This window comes from Sceloporus occidentalis, unplaced genomic scaffold (assembly GCF_023333645.1).
Source record: "Sceloporus occidentalis isolate IW3139 unplaced genomic scaffold, rSceOcc1.0.p SCAF_6, whole genome shotgun sequence".
Taxonomy (NCBI): domain Eukaryota; kingdom Metazoa; phylum Chordata; class Lepidosauria; order Squamata; family Phrynosomatidae; genus Sceloporus; species Sceloporus occidentalis.
The window spans coordinates 108371937-108390001 of record NW_028316986.1 but is presented as its reverse complement, the minus strand read 5'-3'; the positions used below and the strand labels follow the sequence as shown (position 1 = coordinate 108390001).

Below are 18065 nucleotides of genomic sequence, written 5' to 3'. Positions count from 1 at the left end.
GAAGAAGCCACTGCTAGGAGTATCTTTGCACAGTATCTCTGTGCAAGGAAGAGCTTAACCTCAGTTTGCCTTCATTCACAACACTGCATATGAGACGGGGACAAACGTAATGGCATACAAACATTTAAACTATGATGTATCAAGACAAGAGCACAATATTATTAAAAGGACAACAAGGTGCAACTGTTAAAGCGAGCAGTCTTTGCATGTCTACCCTCATTAACTGCTTGTGTGTGTTTGCAAACTTTCTGTTTGTTTCCTTGCTCATGCCCACTCTCTGCATCACTCTAACCTGCAACAATTTTCATCTTCCCTCTCTCTTTCATATGATCCTGTGTTTGACTATGCAGAAGTAACTTTATAAGTAAAGCTAGTTTTTGCATAATTTACAAAGACAACTAAGCTTATTTCTTTCCCCTGCTTGACTCTGTGTGTGGGGGTGAGTGGGGTGCTGGACACAATATTGACTGTTGTTCAGCTTCTGCTTTGCCAACTAATTACTCTGCTTGAAATATCCTCTCACATATTTTCAAACAGGAACACCAAAAATTATTTTTAAAAACAAATATCACAATTAAAATAAATATACCATATAAAATTAAAGATAGCAAAATTGTTCATACTAGCCAATATATACTAAAAAGAATGCAAAAACAAATCTACCTAATCATTTCTTAAACAGATATACCATATTTTCCGGCATATAAGACGACCAGGCGTATAAGACGACCCCCAACTTTTCCAGTTAAAATATAGAGTTTCGGATATACTCACCGTATAAGACTACCCCTCTTCCAACACAGACCAAATAAAAATTAAAAAAACATCAGATTTGATTTCAATATGGTAATTTTAATTCAAATGCTTATGACATGCAGGTACTTAGCAGGAAACCTTGTTGTATACAAAGCCTGTTTGGACTGGTCAGCTCTCCCTGCCTGCCCAGCCCTCCCTGTCTCCAAGACTATCAGAGTGGTAGCTGCTTTCATGCGATTGCCGCATACGGCGGGGATGAGTCCGTGGCCGTTTTTGAGCTTCCCCCCACTATATGCGGTGGCCGCAGATTCTCCAGTCTGGCTCGGATGTTTCAGCACCTGCCCTATAAGACGACACCCGACGTATAAGACGACCCCTGACTTTTGGGAAGATTTTCCTGCATTAAAAAGTAGTCTTATATGCCAGAAAATACAGTAAATGGATTTCCCACTTAATCATCAAGTAGACAAGCACATCCCCTCCACACATGTCCTATCCTGGCCCATGGAGAGAGACAGACAGGTAAATAAGAATAACTTGCTTCAACAAAGAGGTGGGCAAAAGCCTTACAATCCTTTGTTTCCAGTCTTTCTGTGCATGTGTCTTCAAGCTACCTATTGATTTATAGTGACCCCAAGAATTTCATAGGGTTTTCTTTGGTACGAAATACTCAGAGGTGGTTCTTCTAGTTCCTTCCTGTGTAATATAGCCAACAGCATCTGATAGTCATTAGGTCTCCCATTCAAGTAATAACCAGGACTGGTCCTGCTCATCTTCCAAGATCAGACAGAACCTGGTGCCTTTAGGGTATTTAAGTTCTACTTCTTCCTAATTCTATTTATCTTGCTCAAAGAGAGCAAGGTGCTTAGCATTCATGTGGGCACTTCTTTTCTGTCTGTTTTCTCTGTGACTATGCTGGTGGAAGAATAAGGAAAAATTCCACTAGTGCACTGCCATAAAGGAAGCAAGGCAGTGGAGAAACAAGCTGCTCAGAGCCAGCAGATGTTGTCTGTCTTTCTTCTCTACGGGTATGTGAGCTTGGAGAAAATGCAGCCACTAATGGAGTGTACCAACAGCATTCTGGCCTATATTCATACTTCTCAGTACACACAGTAGGTACTTGATTTCTGCTAGGGTTTGGTTCCAAGACCCTGTGTGGATAAGAAAATCTGAGGATGTTCAAGTCCCATTAAATACAATGGACAGTAAAATGATGATCCTTATATAAAATGACAAAATCAAGGCTTGCCTTTGGGAATTGATATATTTTTTGAATATTTTCAAGTGGTGGATGCTTTAATCCCTGGATAAACAATCTGTGCATATGGAAGGCCGACTATATATACTTGTGGTCCAACAACATCTGGATAACTGCATGATTCCTACTCCTGATATAAAAACAGTCATTTACATGGTAAAAGACATTGGCTGACATCTGGTACTGAATAAAAAAAATCCATGGATATAGAGAGCCGACTGTATTATACTGATTACATTGTATATACTGTGATGGCTACACACTACACTGTTTTGGAGGCAAAGGCCTTGAAAAAATCCAAGAAAATGCAGAGTGGAAAAAATATTCCCCCACGGTGTTTCTGAATTCCCCCCCCCTGAAAACTGAAAAATGGATCATGGAAAATTTTCTGTTAGAATGATGAGTAAAATAATTAAGATCAGGTGTTCTTATATTTACTACCACATATTATTTCATAAAACAACTGTATAGCAGTAGACATTTAGGTAAGACCCGTTCAGTATCTCACATCCTTTGAATTCTTGGTCTTGGTTTCTCTTTCTCTGTTCTTTCTATGGGAGTGAGTGTTTCATGTCTGGTTGGCACTGTGGAGAATTAGAGGAGACAAAACAATTTCCTTTGCTTTATTAATATTTATTATTTCTTCTGTTTCTTTTTTCTCTCTCCAGCTTGCTCTTCATAAAGTGGCAAGACCCAAAAGATTCCTTATAGTTCATGTGCTCCTTACAGTTGAGGACCCTGTGGCTCCATTTTAACAAACAAACAAAAAAGTAAAAAAGTAAATTCAATGTGTTATTATTTTCTATATAAACTGTCCTTTTAATATATCCAAGATGATAATTTTATGCAAAATTATGTTGTTATCTGTTCCAATATTTATAAGATTTCAAGGGAATTTATAATCTCACAATATTTGGGATCCATGTTCATGGTCAATAATGACCAAACCTGACTCCCCGAAACCTATCTCTTAAACCAAGCAGTGGTCCAACCAAAGGGTTTCTGAGCTGCTGCTGATTTGAATGCTAGAAAATGACAGCTGCTCTTCTCTTCTGGCAATGGGGCAAGATAAGATCAGTAGCTGTGGCAGAACTCTTGAGGGCTCTCCAGATGTATGTTTTAACACATCCCATGACTGGGAGACTGCAGCAGTTGTCATTTCCTAGTACCTCAGTCTACAGATTCTCAGAAACTCTTCTACTGGGGTGCTGCCTGACTTAAGAGGTAGTTTTTAGGGGGGTTACATTGGTAGAAACAGTTACAATAATGGAACTCTGTCATCATAATTACATCTGATGATGCAGGATCTTGGCCAATGACTTTTATGTTCTTAAAGTAATAAAGTAATTTTCAGTTGGTAAAGGGTGCTCAATATTGCACTCCCCCTCATGCTAGTTATCTCACAGCTGAATGCCATTAATTTCAATTACTTCCTCTACAGCAGGAGTGAGGACGATGTCATTAGACTTCAAGTCCTAGAATTCTTCACCACTGGATTATGTTGAGTAGCCATGTATCTACACTGGAGAATTACTGCAGTTTGACATTACTGTAGTTGCCATGGCTCAATGCTATGGAATTCTGGGATTTGTATTTGTGCTCTAACCATTCTCACCACCACACTGTATAACTCACCCTCAAGTACCTTACACATTCCTTGCTTTATAGCATCCTATATCTCTAGAAACCTTATAATATTCCCACTCACAGCCCTTTCAATTTTATTTTGCCCCATATTATTCTTCATATTTGAAAACATGCTCTCTATGATTACGTTTTTCCTTGCGGGGGGGGGGGTGTTGATCTTTAAAGATCTATTTAATTTTCCATTCTAAAAAAATTCAACCTAATGTTGTGAAAATGACTTCAGCCATGCTGATTTAGTAGGAGTCAAGAATAATTTATATGGTAATCGACATTCAAAGTGTAAGCAGAGATGCTTCCCAGTGGCTTTAAAAGAGGCAATCTGGTCTCTGTCCAAACATCTGTATTGCTCTCTCTACATTTAGAGAAAATGTCATGTCACCACAATACCTTTTCCACCATTTTGTGGATTTGAAAGTGTTGGGTCTAAACCTGCCCTTATTTAATAAAAGATTGGCAAAGAGCTCTTTTTACCACAGAGTTTTGCAAGAAAGTGGAACAAACCTTAAAGAACCTATTACGGGGATAAAGATGGTTCATGACTCTAGGACAGTCTACTTTTATGTCTACCTACTTTTTACTTTATAATCCCTTATAGGTTTCTTTTTACAGCCTTTGCTGATTCAATACACTTGAAAAGTCTGGAAAGGTTTATTCATAAAGCAACTGAACATCAGTTCAATATATATATATATATATATATATATATATATATATATATGGTAACCTAAACCATGAGCAGAATTTAAAGTGGAAAAATGCAGTACAAAATTGCCTACGGTACCAGTAAGTGAAATCCTAGCTCAATATATGCTACAGAGAACTACCAGTAATCTTTGTTTCAGTTTGACATGACCCTAAATGGAATATTTTATATTTACTAGCACTTTGAGGGCCAAACTAGACAATGTAAGGAGAAAACAGGGTTTCTGTATTTCTTTTACAATGCCAATAGAAAAAAACCAACAGATTTGTAGAGAAAATAAGTGGCCGAAATGGGGCTGTTTAGCTCTATCAGATGGTGGGAATCCCAGCTGGAGGAAGAATGGTTCCCTCTCAGCAGGGCATCTGAAAATGAGAATCAGCAAAAGAGATTACCCACTCTCATTCCAGCTGATCCTGTAAACCAGGGTGCAGGATGTCAGCTTTCTACACTTGAGGCTTTCCAGGAATGTCATGAACTCAAAAAATGCCAAGTTCACATGTGCCAGCATTCAAATAAACATGGAGTCAATGATGCAAATGTATTTGAAATGCATTCAAGGCATACAGAGTTTAATCCAGAATTATCCTGGGTCTATTTGTATTAGTTATTCACACTGCTGATGATGCAAACCTTTCAACAACAACAACGGGGGGAAAACTCAGGGGAAAAAGCCAGTATTGATTATTCCAGGGTAAGTGGAGTTGCGGCCAACCCGCCCCCCCAAACTTAATTGGGTACCTTTGGGATGCATGTGAACAACAGAGAATCAACCTGGATTCTTCCTGGATTATTCTCACCATCTGAATAGTGCCTTAGTTTAGTACTGTAATCCATCCCAGAATAAAGGGATGACAGCTGGCACATCTCCACTTTGTTCATGAATAATTGGTTTATGTCCTATCTTGTGGTAGCAAATGATGAAAAATGCATTTATATATTACTTTTTCACTATTGATTGTTTAAAACATAATCGTAGATAGATTTTTTGCATTTCTCATAGGATGTCAGTAAACAGAATGATGAGCTACTTCCTTCCTTCCTTCCTTCACCATATCTTTGAGGTTTTTTTTTGCAACTTTCTATACTCATTTATTTTAAATTATTAAATGGTTCAAGCTACCTCCTCTCTCTTTTTTCTTTAAAAAGCAACAACTTGCTCTTGTGGTATAATTTCTTCTGAACCTTTATTCCCTTTGCATACTTAGATGTATATTTAACTGACTTAAATGACAAAAGTGCAAAAACAAAACAAAAACAAACCTCTTTTGCTACACTTTGACAAAAAAGAAAAAACAAACAAACCCACTAGGAAATATATTAATCTTCATGCTTTAATGAAACATTTAGGGCTTTAAAATAAAAATAAAAATGTAGAATGCTTGTTATGACCAAACATTCAAAGCTACGGTAGTTTCCAGCCAATTAATGAACTGTGCTTGAACCCTGAAAACTCAGTATAGTTCATCTTTGGTACTATATTGCATAACCACATGCTATTCCCCAGGCAATTTGCACTGACAAGTTCATGAAGCTTTTTAGACTGCTTCCAAAGAAAGAATGGGTTTTGTTGCTCTAACAGTAATTTTTGTGTTTTAAAACAAAGGAGAAAAATACAAAGAAAGAAGAAATGTTCTGTGTGTCATCAACAGAATGAGGATAACATTAAAATCAAATGAAGAAAAATGGTAAAGATTAACAGCACAACCTGTTTAAGCATACATGTAGGTCCAGCTAAATGAGTTAAGTGAATTTAAGGGTCCAAGCATGGTTTATGTCACCCCAAATGCTGAAATGAGGTGCCCCTGTCAGAAAGCAGGGTACAAGTATTCCCATGTAAATATATACTCATGTTATGGAATTGTGGAGAGAGTACGAGAGACCAAACAAAAAACAAAACAAAAAAACTGATTCTGGAAGACATCTTGATGATTTGGTGGAGTGCTAAAGCAACTGTTGCAAGCATCTTGTAGATGCATACATGCTGAAATCCTGCATCACATTTGTAACTACATAACAAATGTTATAGAAAAATAAATGATCTAAGGAATCAACTCCCAAAATTCTGGAAAGCTGTTCTGAAAGACTGAAAGAGGTTTATGGAATGGGGCATTTCAGAATAATGTGGCCAACGCCCCCACCCAGCACCCACTGCAGTACATAGAGCTGCTCTCTAGAGTTTAATATTGGTTTGCGGTGTGTGTATGTGCATTTATGATTGTGGCAATAGTGCCAAAATTGTAAATATGTAGCATTGCTTAATACATAACAGTTATGGATCTGTAGTGCTAAGTTACAAATCCGAAATTTCAATGCAGGACAACAGTCACCATATTTTCTGAACTGCTGACCCAGAGTGTTTGCTTAATGGCAGTTAGTGTCTGGTGGCCATTAACAAAATTTGTACTTTTGTCCAAATCAGGAATAGGTATGGAACAAAAGTGAGAATCTTCTCTTGCAAAACTGAAAGTGGCAAATTCTGCTGCTGAAAGAGGATAGTGTTGCTTTTTTAAAACTCAAGTCTCACCATCTGAATGTGTTCCTATCTTCTTCCTCATCCATGTTTGCCAATAAGCAAATATTACCACCATCTTCCCCCCAAAAAACAGTGAAGTATCCAAGATATCATTCTCACAAGGATATTATGAACTGTCCTGAAACATCCTATTTGGCAAGTATAAAACAATACAAAGGCCTGTTACAGACTGCCAAAATAAAGCTGCTTCGGGTCTCTTTGGAGGTATGCTATTTAAATGATGCATGGGTCCTAAGAGTCCGGAGGTCGTGCCAAAGCCACACTCCATTCCTAAGCACTGGAGTGCAGCTTTGGTGCAGCTTCCGGATTCTTAGGGTGCATGCATCATTTAAATAGCATACCTCCAAAGAGACCCAAAGCAGCTTTATTTTGGCAGTCTGTAACAGGCCAAAGACATTGATGGTTATGGTGACCAGAAAATTAATATTAGTAGCATCTCTGTTTTCCTATTTAACTGTGATGAATCAAACCAAAATAGGCAGGTGGTTCATTTAATGGTATTACAGTGCTAATTTAAAACAAAACAAAACACATAGCCAAAAGAAATCACCCAAAGCTAGCAGTGAGCAGTTGGTCAGTTCTAAGCACCTGAGCAATGTGTTATACAACTGTCCTGTTCTTGAGATGCAGGACAAGAGGGATGATGCAAACTTCCTAGGTGTTGGAAAGTTGTTTTCTACGTTGGAATAACACATTTTCCTACAACACAATGGACATCACGTGTTTCAGAATTACCACTTCCATAGAATTTTATGTTAGTGCTTATATATTGTTGATTGGTTACTTAAAAAAAACAACACTGTTCTTGCAGCTTTAAAATTTTGCTACAAGTCCAAGCCTTGTAAATGAGTTCAAACATGCCAATAGCTCACATGCCCACAGATACCAAAGTCACTCACTTTGGGTCTGAAAGAAATGAGACTTAACTTTGATAAAAGTTCCATGTATGGTTGGTTATTCAGCTGAAGGAACAAGGCTCTACAAATCTGCCCTATTGTTCAATTGTTCTCTTCTGGACTCTTTCATTTTTCCCAGTAACATAATCTATCAGATGATCACAGGTCTAATGAATTGAGATGTTTCCAACCTCACTTCTAACATCTCTTCTAGCATCAATGTAATGATTAACTGTGTGTTTATTTTTTTAAAATTATTTATTACACATTGCCTTTTTCTCAGTGCAGGACCTAATGTGGCTTACAATTGTGTACTACCATATAAGACAGATACCAGAAATTATGGTTAGAGCAATTCATCAGGCATATCAAATTTTGCCTGGTAAAACCAGAAAAAAATGGATGCTGTTGTAAAGTGTAAAAAGGATTACTTGTTAGGTGAAATATTTTAACCTGTTTTTGGAAGGTGTCATGACTGGCATGGGGAGAACAATTCCCCACAACCTCTTTCAATCAGTCTTCTGTGCTTCCACTGTACATTTCCTGCAATGCACACTTCCTTGCTTACTTTTACACAGACAGAAGGCCCAAACACTTACTTTTGTTTTAACAGTAAGCTCAGGTCTTCAAGATGTTGAACTCTTGGAGTTACAAGTTTTAGACCTGACTCACATATGTGGCCTTTCCTTAACCTTGTTATAAAGGGAGAAGGGAAAAGAATAATCAATCCCTGCTGAGATCACATTAATTGTAAACCAATCAAGATACTAAAACACCCACTCCCTACCCATCTGCATTGTAGAGAGAGGCAGGACAGAAACCAGCTAAGTCAGATGGAAGCATGCCCACTGGCAAAAACAAGACTGGTACAGGATATATGACCAATAACACAGCAAAGCCAAAATGAAATTGAGGATTGTTTTCTGTGATGCCATTGCTAATGCTCATAACGTATTTTTCTGAGTGTTTTGACATCACCACATGTCTCAAAAAACACTGCAAACCATGTGGTGTTCTTTTATGCAACAGAGGGCTTTTGTCACAACAAAACTGTTCTAATTCTATTTTAATGCCCACTTTTGTATGTTTTTAATTGTACAGGTATTGTTCTTTTAATTTGTATGCTGCTTTGTGTCCCAATTCTGGGACACAAAGCAGGATGATGATGATGATGATGATGATGATGATGATGATGATGATGATGATGATGATATAACAACAACGACAGCAGCAGCAGCAGTATATTGGAAACAATACTGGGCCCATGGTATCTGCTGGGATATGGTTCCAAGACGTCCTGTGGGTACCAAACTCCATGGATGCTCAAGTCCCGTTAAATACAATAATATAGTAAAATTGTGTTCCTTATATAAAATGGATAATTCAAGATTTGCATTTTAGAATTTATTTCTCTCCTAATATTTTCAAACTGTGGATGGCTGAATCCATGGATAAAAAATCAGTGGGTACAGAGAGCCAAGTGTACACTCGTGAGAAAGAGTCCCAAGGCAATGAAGCTTATTTTCTGCTGCTCCAGAGAACAGAACCCAGAACAATGGATGCAAGCTACAGGAAAAGAGATTCCACCTCAACATTAGGAGGAACTTCCTAACAGTAAGGGCTGTTCAACAGTGGAATGCATTCCCTCGGAGGGTGATAGAGTCTCCTTCCTTGGAGGTCTTTAAACAGAGGCTGGATGGCCATCTGTCGGGGATGCTGTGATTTGGATTTCCTGCATGGCAGGGGGTTGGACTGGATGGCCCTAGTGGTCTCTTTCAACTCTATGATTCTATGATTCTTTCCTTACATTTCCCCAACTGCCCCATTCTTACCATTCAAGGCACATGAGAATTCAGCTCTTTGGCTGTTTTCGTCTCCCACAAAATTTCAGCTGATGACTCCCTTGTCAGTGGAGGTGGTGAATCCATGCTTGATTTTCCCAATTTCAAAGCTGTCCAGGGTGCTGAAATTCTTTTACAAATAAGGTTCAGCACCTTGGGTACCTTCTCTAAAGTTCATACTGAAAACTAAAAAGGCATCACTCCATTGACATGAATCAGCTGTCAGCCACGAAAGAGCAAATGAAATGCAAGACCAAAAGCTTGCCTTGTGATCAGCACAAACTAACTCCATCCAATAGTCACACCAACAATGAAGGTACAGTATTTCTCTGAAAACAGCCCAGTTGGGAAAGTGCTCTTTTATATACCATCACAGAGAAGCAACAACTCAACATTTTGCTTTAGTTTTTTGAATATAAATCCCCTTAGAGGCAGATTTGCTCCATATTAAGCAAGAAAATAGACTATTCCTCCCCACCGCTACATGCTGCTCCATGTGCATGTCAACTCACACAACCAGTCAGCATACTGACAAGAATTCTGGGATGCCAGATTCCTTACTAACATCTTATCATCCGTGCTGCAGAAATAATTCATTTTGACACCACTTTAACTGTCGTGGCTCCATCCTACAGAATCCTGGGATTTATTTTGGCACCAGAGCTTTCTGTCAGAGAAGGCTAAATATCTCACAAAACCACAAATTCCAGAATACCATAGCACTGAACCATAGCAGTTAAAGCAGTGTCAAACGGCATTATTTCTGCAGTGAGGATTCAACTCAGGAAGCTCTGAAATTCAAGATTTCAAGAGCTCTCTAAATGAAATGGTACCATATACAGTAGCAAAAGCCACAGATTTAATGTGCATAAAACCAAAACGAACTGCTGACACTGCAAAATATTCCATTCAAATGAACTTATTTTCTTTCTCTTGTTTATTTCCTTCCAAAATGTATGTGTATGTGAGATGGAGAGAGACTAAAGCAACCAAAATAAACTAACAAGATAGATAGAGCTTTTAAAAATATCATTGGAGGATGTACTACATTTCAGGTAACAGGATTCATTCTCAGAATGAATTCAACTCATTGTCAACAGAAGCATCTTTCCTGACAGTGGAATATATTGCTTTCACATTTTAGAGACAATTAAGTCTCAGAGCTAGGAAACTGGTGTATTAGCCCACAGATGCCAGAACCTGGATTCTTTTTCTAGAACTTATAACATGGAGAATGGAATTAATGTGGACATATTCTTGGTATGCACATGCCTCTAGATAAGATCTTTTTGAAGAGAAGAACAAGTAGCACCAGTAAAAAAAAAAATTAAAGCCTCAAAACAGGGAGGTGGGAACTCTGACCCATGGCACTGTTTCTGAAGCCTAGAGTAAAGGCCTACATAATCAGTTGTTAGTCTCCATTAAAGGTGAATCAGTGAGTCAATGGGAACTTGATGATATAAATTTTGTTGATTCAAGTGGATCACTAGAACTTACTTAGATGGAACTAACAACCAGTTTAGGCCAGATGTAACATGTTTTCATCAAGTCCAAGTGCAAGTAATGCTGATAACTAAATTAATATAAGAACACCCAAGACCTGGTTTATTATATGTACTTAGAAATCAGTTTCCACCTAATGCTAATCAGTAATCTGAGCAGAATTCATCTGAGAATTTGGTTGCTGAAAGGTTCTTGCTTCACAGGTAGTTCTGTGCTCCAGGATGATACATCAATCTTATGCGACAGTTGCCATGTAGGATAAACTATGGAGGAGTCAGCAAATAGTAAATTAGATTTAAAAAAATTATGTCGAGCAAAAACAGACACTAATGAAGGTTACAGCAAGCAGCTCATTTTCCTGTCCAGAATAACAGAAAACCTTGCAATACTTGTATTCAGACACCATCCTAAACCAGAATTTAATTTGAGATGAAAACCTGCCTTTCCTCTGGCTAGCAGGCCTCCCTTCCTTTTATCTCTTTCCAAGATAGTTTTAGTTTCTGATTTTGCTTACCAGTGTTTACTGGCAGGTTGTGGTCCAAGCAAGGAGGCAGCCTCCTTATATAACTTTGTGGTAAGGTTCCCTCTGTATACTGAGATCACAAGCTCCCTCTGCAACTATTTGTCATTTCAGCTGAAACATCAGACTGTAAGCAGTGTTAATTAAGGGCTCATCCAGAAGTAGGCAGAAAAAACTCTGGAAGTATTGAGAGTTTCCAGGGTTTTTTGTTTGTTTTGATGTACCTGGATATCAAAACTCTTTCTTGAAATATGCCAGGCTTCCCTCCCTCCTCTGTCATGGTCTTTTTCTTTTTCCTCCCATTGATCATGTGTCACATCTACTAGACACATGCAAGGTTTCAGAAACTGATTTCCCCCCCAGTTCCACTGAACTTTATCTACAGTCAAAGTGTTTGGCAATATTACACTAGTTAAATATTAGGAACGTTTTGTCTTGGTGCAACCATTCTTCTTTCCCTTGCTTTATCTCTGTAGAATCTGTGACCTGGAAACAATAGTTCTGTTTACTGGTGGCAGCCATCATAGCTAGTTCCAGGATAATACAAACAGACAACCAAGTAGAGATATATTTTGTTTTAGAACATGCTGGGTTTAATTTGATCTGGGAAGTAGGAATGAAAATCCTTGGTAATACCAGGAGTTCCCAGGAAATATATCAGGATGAAGAAGGAGTAATATGGATCTCTAAAATAAAACAGGTTTGTACCAGAACAAAACCTGGGACTTTCAGAGATGCTTTTCTTCATCTGGAAGGGTTCTAAGTGGTGTTTGAGGCACAGCACCTTCAAGCCATAGTTATCTTTTTAAGTGGTAAAATAATATCATAGGTTTCAACATTATCAAAATATTTTTTAAAAAACTAAAAAGGTGAATAGCAATCCCTTTAACAAATCTACACCAAAAGCAGTGAGTGGGTGAAAAATCAGGAAATGCAGAATCACGGCAGTAAATATACAGCCTGCTTCTACAGCTGAATCAAATTCTTTCTGCTAGGTGATTTTCCCCAAACACACTGGCTTATGATGGAGTGATTATATTTCAGGCTTTTCTTAAACACAAGCACTTATTACTACTACCATCATCATCATCATCATCGTTGTTGTCGTCATATCACTTGCACAGCATGTTAAAGAGGACAAGGTGTTGCCCAAGGACAATGCAATCTGAAGTTCAACGTAAGGGATGCAACCACAAAAAGGAAGAAGAAAGCATAAACAGAAGAATACATATTTCTGTCTGGGAAGCTTTGAATACAATCCCTTACTCCCCAAAATCCTACTGGAATTAAACCTAAAAATTCTTACAATTTCTAATTGCTTTTTTTGTTTTTTGAGGTATATGTAATAAAATGATGATTTTAACAAAACAAAAACATCACCTTCTTGATAAGGGCTACTTTTTTTACATTACACTTAATAAACAAAGCTTTCTGGTGTTTTTATTTGTCACCCTCTGTTGCTCTCCACCCTGAGCTAGCATCTGACAGACTGACAGCAACTCAATCCCAGAATCTTTTTCATGGCCAGCACTCAATCATAAAGAAAGGAATGCCTCCGATGAGATGTAGAGTGAATTTTCCTTAACAGAACCCATACATCCTGGAACAGAAACCAAGGTTCTCAGGCAACTTTGAGCCTCTGCAACCATCATTTTTGTTCTGTCTCGCATGAATAGTGTAGGAAATAAATCTGGTTTCAAGACACCTGCACTGTTAGGCCCTTAGCTTCCAATATCCTCCAAAGGGAGAATTCCTATTTCTAAAGGGATACACAGATCATGCAGGGACAGGACAGGGCAGTATTGGGATCAGAGACCTCGAAGGAATATATACATTTCTCACATAGGCCCCATACTGACAGGCCAAAATAAAGCTGCTTCGGGTCACTTTGGAGGTATGCTGTTTAAATGATGCATGCGTCCTAAGAGTCTGGAAGCTGCACCAAAGCTGTGCTTCAGTCCTTAGGACTGGATTGTTTCTTTGCCATGGCTTCTGGACTCTTAGTACACATGCATCATTTAAACAGCATACCTCCAAAGTGACCCGAAGCAGCTTTATTTTGGCCTGTCTGTATGGGTCCATAGTCTGCTAGGTTGGCTGCCTGAGCTTGGTTGGCCCAACTCTCAGAACAGGACTGGGAAACTATACTTTGCCTGGTTATGGCTGATGAAGACTCCCCAGCCCTGCTTCAGACCTTTCCTCTTCTGCATCATTACCCAAAGAGTAAACCTCCACTGAATTCAATGAGACCTACTTCATAGAAAACATGTATAAACCTGGACTGCAAAAGGGACAAGCTCAGGTTAAGCACAACACAAACTGTCCTGATGCCACACATGTGTGATCCACTATATGAAAGAAAGTTAATAAAAATTAAATGCAACAAAGAATTTTTGTGCCATCTTAACATCTAACAGATTTGTTATGGCATAAGCTTTTGTGGACTAATATCCATGAAAGCTTATGTCATAATATATGCATTGATCTTTTTACATAAAAATATGTTTTTATTTTGTTTTTTGTTGCAGCAGATTAGCATGCCTACTTTTCCAGACACTGGAAAGAAAAATGTATGATACAAGAGTGAAGTTTTGATTTTGGACTAGGGAGCAGCATAAGAACAGAGGAAGTGGCCTTAAAACATCTAGCCAAGTAGGATCAATTCTGACAGTAATGACTCTACAGAGTTTAAGACAGGGTAGTTTCCCAGCCCTGCCTGGAAGTCCCTGATGCATATATGCATACTGCTGTTCTCATATCCAACTAGGCCCACTGAGTGTAGTCTAGTGGATCTCTTTAGTCCAAAACACAATGCAGGAATAGTCCAGTTTGACACCACTTTAACTGCCTGGCTCAGTGCTAGGGAATCCTGGGAATTGTAGTTAATTGTTGCACCAGAGCTCTCTGACAGACAAGGCTAAATATCTAACTAGATTACAGTTCCCACAATTCTCTAGCACTGAGCCAGAGCAGTTAAAGGGGTCTGAAACTAGATTATTTGTCAATAATGCAGTAAATCTGCTCTGTGTTTAAGTCCAGAGTTTAACAGACCTATGAGGGGAGAGGGTAACTTGGATCAGGGACGTAGCTAGGATTTTAGGAAGGGGGGGAGGGTCCAGACTAAGTGCCACCATTATAATGGGGCTTGGGTGCGGCGGCGCAGCAGCACACACCATTCATTTTTCTAATGGAAAGGGGGAGGGGGTCCGGACCCCAAGAACCCCCCCCCCTTGGCTACATCCCTGCTTGGATGGCAACTTTGGAGTAAGCCTGGAGTAGATTCACTGCTCACTGATTTCAGAGCTACCAACCTCCAACTGGGCCCCATCCTATTTAACCTCCAAAATGCATGATTTTAGGTCCAGCATGGTGTAGTAGTTTAGGTGCTGGTCTATCACTATGGGAGACCAGGGTTCAAATCACCACTCAGCCATGGAAACCCACTGGTAACCTTGAACAAGTCCTATTCTCTCTTGCTTCGTATTGTCAAATCCCCTCTGAACCAATCGTGCCAAGAAAATCCTATGCCAGGGCCACCATGAGTCAGAGTTCAATGGGACACAACAACAACAAGGTTATAGTTAGTATTGTATATAGAAACCTGATCCAAAGGCAGTTTTGAGTGCAGTAGCCCTTACACACATTGGTAGTTGCATGCCATGGCTCCATACTATGGAATCCTGAGATTTGCAGTTTCTCGTAGGTCTCTGATGGAGAAGGCTAAATATATCAAAAAATTACCAATCTCAGAATTCTGTAGCACTGAGCTGTGGCACTTAAAATGGTACAAAGGGCATTAATTCTGCAGTGCTGATGCAGTTGCAGTGTTGAATGTGACAGAGTCCCTCTGAGCATAACCAAAGACTCTTTAATCCCCTTATTGGTAAGACATTTCAAATCAGAAAGCAGCATTTCCAGGGAAGTTAGAACTCCAGGATGTCTCCTGTTAGAGAGTCCTACAGAATCCTAGATTGGCCATGACCTTGGGCAAGTCACATACTCTCAGCCTCAGGCGAAGGCAAGGGCAATCCTCCTCTGGACAAATCTTACCAAGAAAAACCCACAATAGGGTCGACTTAGTCAGGAATGATTTGAAGGCACACAACACACACAAAAAATACCCAGTAAGCACTAGAAAAGTCCAACTCAGTTCTGGAGCCACAAGCCACTCCAGTTCCCAGAATTCTATAGCATTGAGCCAAGGCAGTTAGTGGGTTGAAACTGAATTATTTCTGCAGTGTGGATGGGATGCAGCCTATCTTTTTCCACCGCCTGAAGGAGAAAACGACCCAACTCTCCCCATCCTTCTGGGTTGGCAGCCCCCTTTTTATCTTTGGGCAGCAGACGGAAGGAGCTGAGTGGTGTGGTTTAGCCCCAAGACCTGATCTGGCAGTCCTCCCTCCTCCTTTTCCTTCCCAGGAGGAAGATCCAGGGCCCCAGGTGGGAACTCCCTCAGGACTGCCCCTGCACCAGGAGAGAGGGAAGGAGAGGGCAAGGGCAAGAGAAGACAGAGAGGCTTCTTCAGGTCTTCCTCACAGCCCAAACCTGTGATGGTTTCTTTTTTTTGCCCACCTCTCCTTCTTCACCTGGGGAATACAAACGCAGCATGTTGGGACCTTGAGGAGTCCAAGCTCTGAGTTGAGAGGATGGGACTCTCAGGATACCTGGAGCCCCATCGAAAGAAAGAAAAGAAAGGACCCTCTCCCCTTTGTAGCTCTGGTGCTTGGAGTGTTCAACTATATGACTCTAGAGATCAGGCTTCCATTCCCAGCTCAGCCATGTAAACCCACCTTGGGCATGTCACACTCTCTCAGCCTCAGAGGAAGGGTGATGGCAAACCTCCCCTGAATGAACCTTGCCAAGAAGACCACAGGACATGGTGGCCTTAGGTTAAAATAAATAAATAAATAAATACATAAAATATGGAGAGCCAGTGTGTTTTTTTTAGTCTTGGGCTATGATTCCAGGGTTGGATTCCCAGCTGGGCCATGGAAACCCACTGGCTGACCTTGGGCAAGGCACACTCTCTCAGCCTCAGGGGAAAAGGTAAAGGCCAGAAAACCCCAGGATAGGGTCGGCACAAGTTGGCAATGACTTGAAAACACATAACAGACACACACAGACCAGCTCTGGGTTGCGGAGAGTTTTCAAATTCAGATGAAGAGCAGAGGCAGGTGACCAGAGATCCTCATAACCACAAAGGAGGTCAAGGCACTGCAAAATGGAGGACATTCGAGGCAAAAAATGGAGGACATGGCCATATACAAACTCAAAACACTCCTAGAAATGTCAAAGCATGCTGCTCAGAATGGAGGATGCTTTGGAATTCCTCCTGGACAGAAAGTGGAAATAGAGAACAGGGTCCTGGAAACGAAGAACCTCTCTCTGCTCACCTTGAGATAAAAAGACTCATGTCAATCCATGCTTCTTAGTTCTGCTCTAAACGAAGAACATTTTGGGATTCCTCCTGGACAGAAGGCTGAGATGTTGGGCAGGTCCTGGAAAAGGAGGACCAAGTCTCCTCGCCCTGATCACAACATGAAAGCTGGGTACACTCTTATATTTATATAATAATAATAATAATAATAATAATAATAATAATAATATATCCTATATTTATCCTATCAAGATTAATCCCATGCTTCTTAGTCCTGCTCCAAATGGAGGATATCTTGGAATTCCTCCTGGTAAGATATGTCCTAGAAAAGGAGGACCAAGTCTGGTCACCCTGAGTACAAAATAAAAGCTGGGCACCGTCCTATATTTATATAGATGTATTCTATATTTATCCTATCGAGATAAATCCCCTGCTTCTTAGTCCTGCTCCAAATGGAGGACATTTTGCAATTCCTCCTGGAAAGAAATGTCCTAGCAAAGGAGAACCAGGTCTGCTCCCCCTGGGTGCAAAATGAAAGCTGGCCACTGCTCTGAAGACAATTCTGTGCTTCTAGCCTTTGGGACCTTCCTCCTGGAGAGAAGAAGGCTGAAAGGTAGGCTAGTTCCTGGGGAGGGGGACCGGGGGGCACACACTGGGTGTGAAGTGACTTTCTCAGGCCCTGCCCTCCGCCCTCCCTGCCCCTTCCCTTTTACCTGAGGGTGGAAGGGCTCTCCTTCTTGCTGCCCCAAGTTTGCCCGCCAAGGGCTGGAGGGAGGGAAGGAAGCAAGCGCCCCGCTTGAGCCGCCGCGCCTTCTTTAGGCAGCAGCAGCAGCAGCGCAAGAGAGCAGCGGCGCCCGAGGCTGCTTTGACTAAAATAGGCAGCCGCGAGTGAGGCGCCTCTCCGGGGTCAGGAGCAGACAAGGGGGAGGGGGCTGAGGGAGACCCCGACCGCGCAAGCGCACCCCGAACCCCCCCCCGCTCCCCTTCCACCAGGGTCCCATTTGGGGACATCATACCTCTCCAAAAGCAGA

General features: G+C 40.4%; 1 protein-coding gene across 4 annotated transcripts in view; it reads right to left on the bottom strand.

Moving 5' to 3' along the window:
* POPDC3 (popeye domain cAMP effector 3) overlaps nt 1–17816 on the bottom strand; it is a 40649-nt gene extending 22833 nt beyond the window's left edge. The window contains exons 1-2 of one of the 4 annotated variants that reach the window (XM_089530672.1): nt 17748–17807; nt 2523–2598 (exon numbers count right to left, since the gene is read on the bottom strand). The gene's annotated coding sequence lies outside the window, so the exon portion shown is untranslated. Of the gene's footprint in view, nt 1–2522; nt 2599–16781; nt 16846–17747 lie in introns of those variants that run through there. The other 3 variants (XM_089530670.1, XM_089530673.1, XM_089530671.1) reach the window with 3 other exon arrangements.
* Nucleotides 17817–18065: the final 249 nt, after the last annotated feature.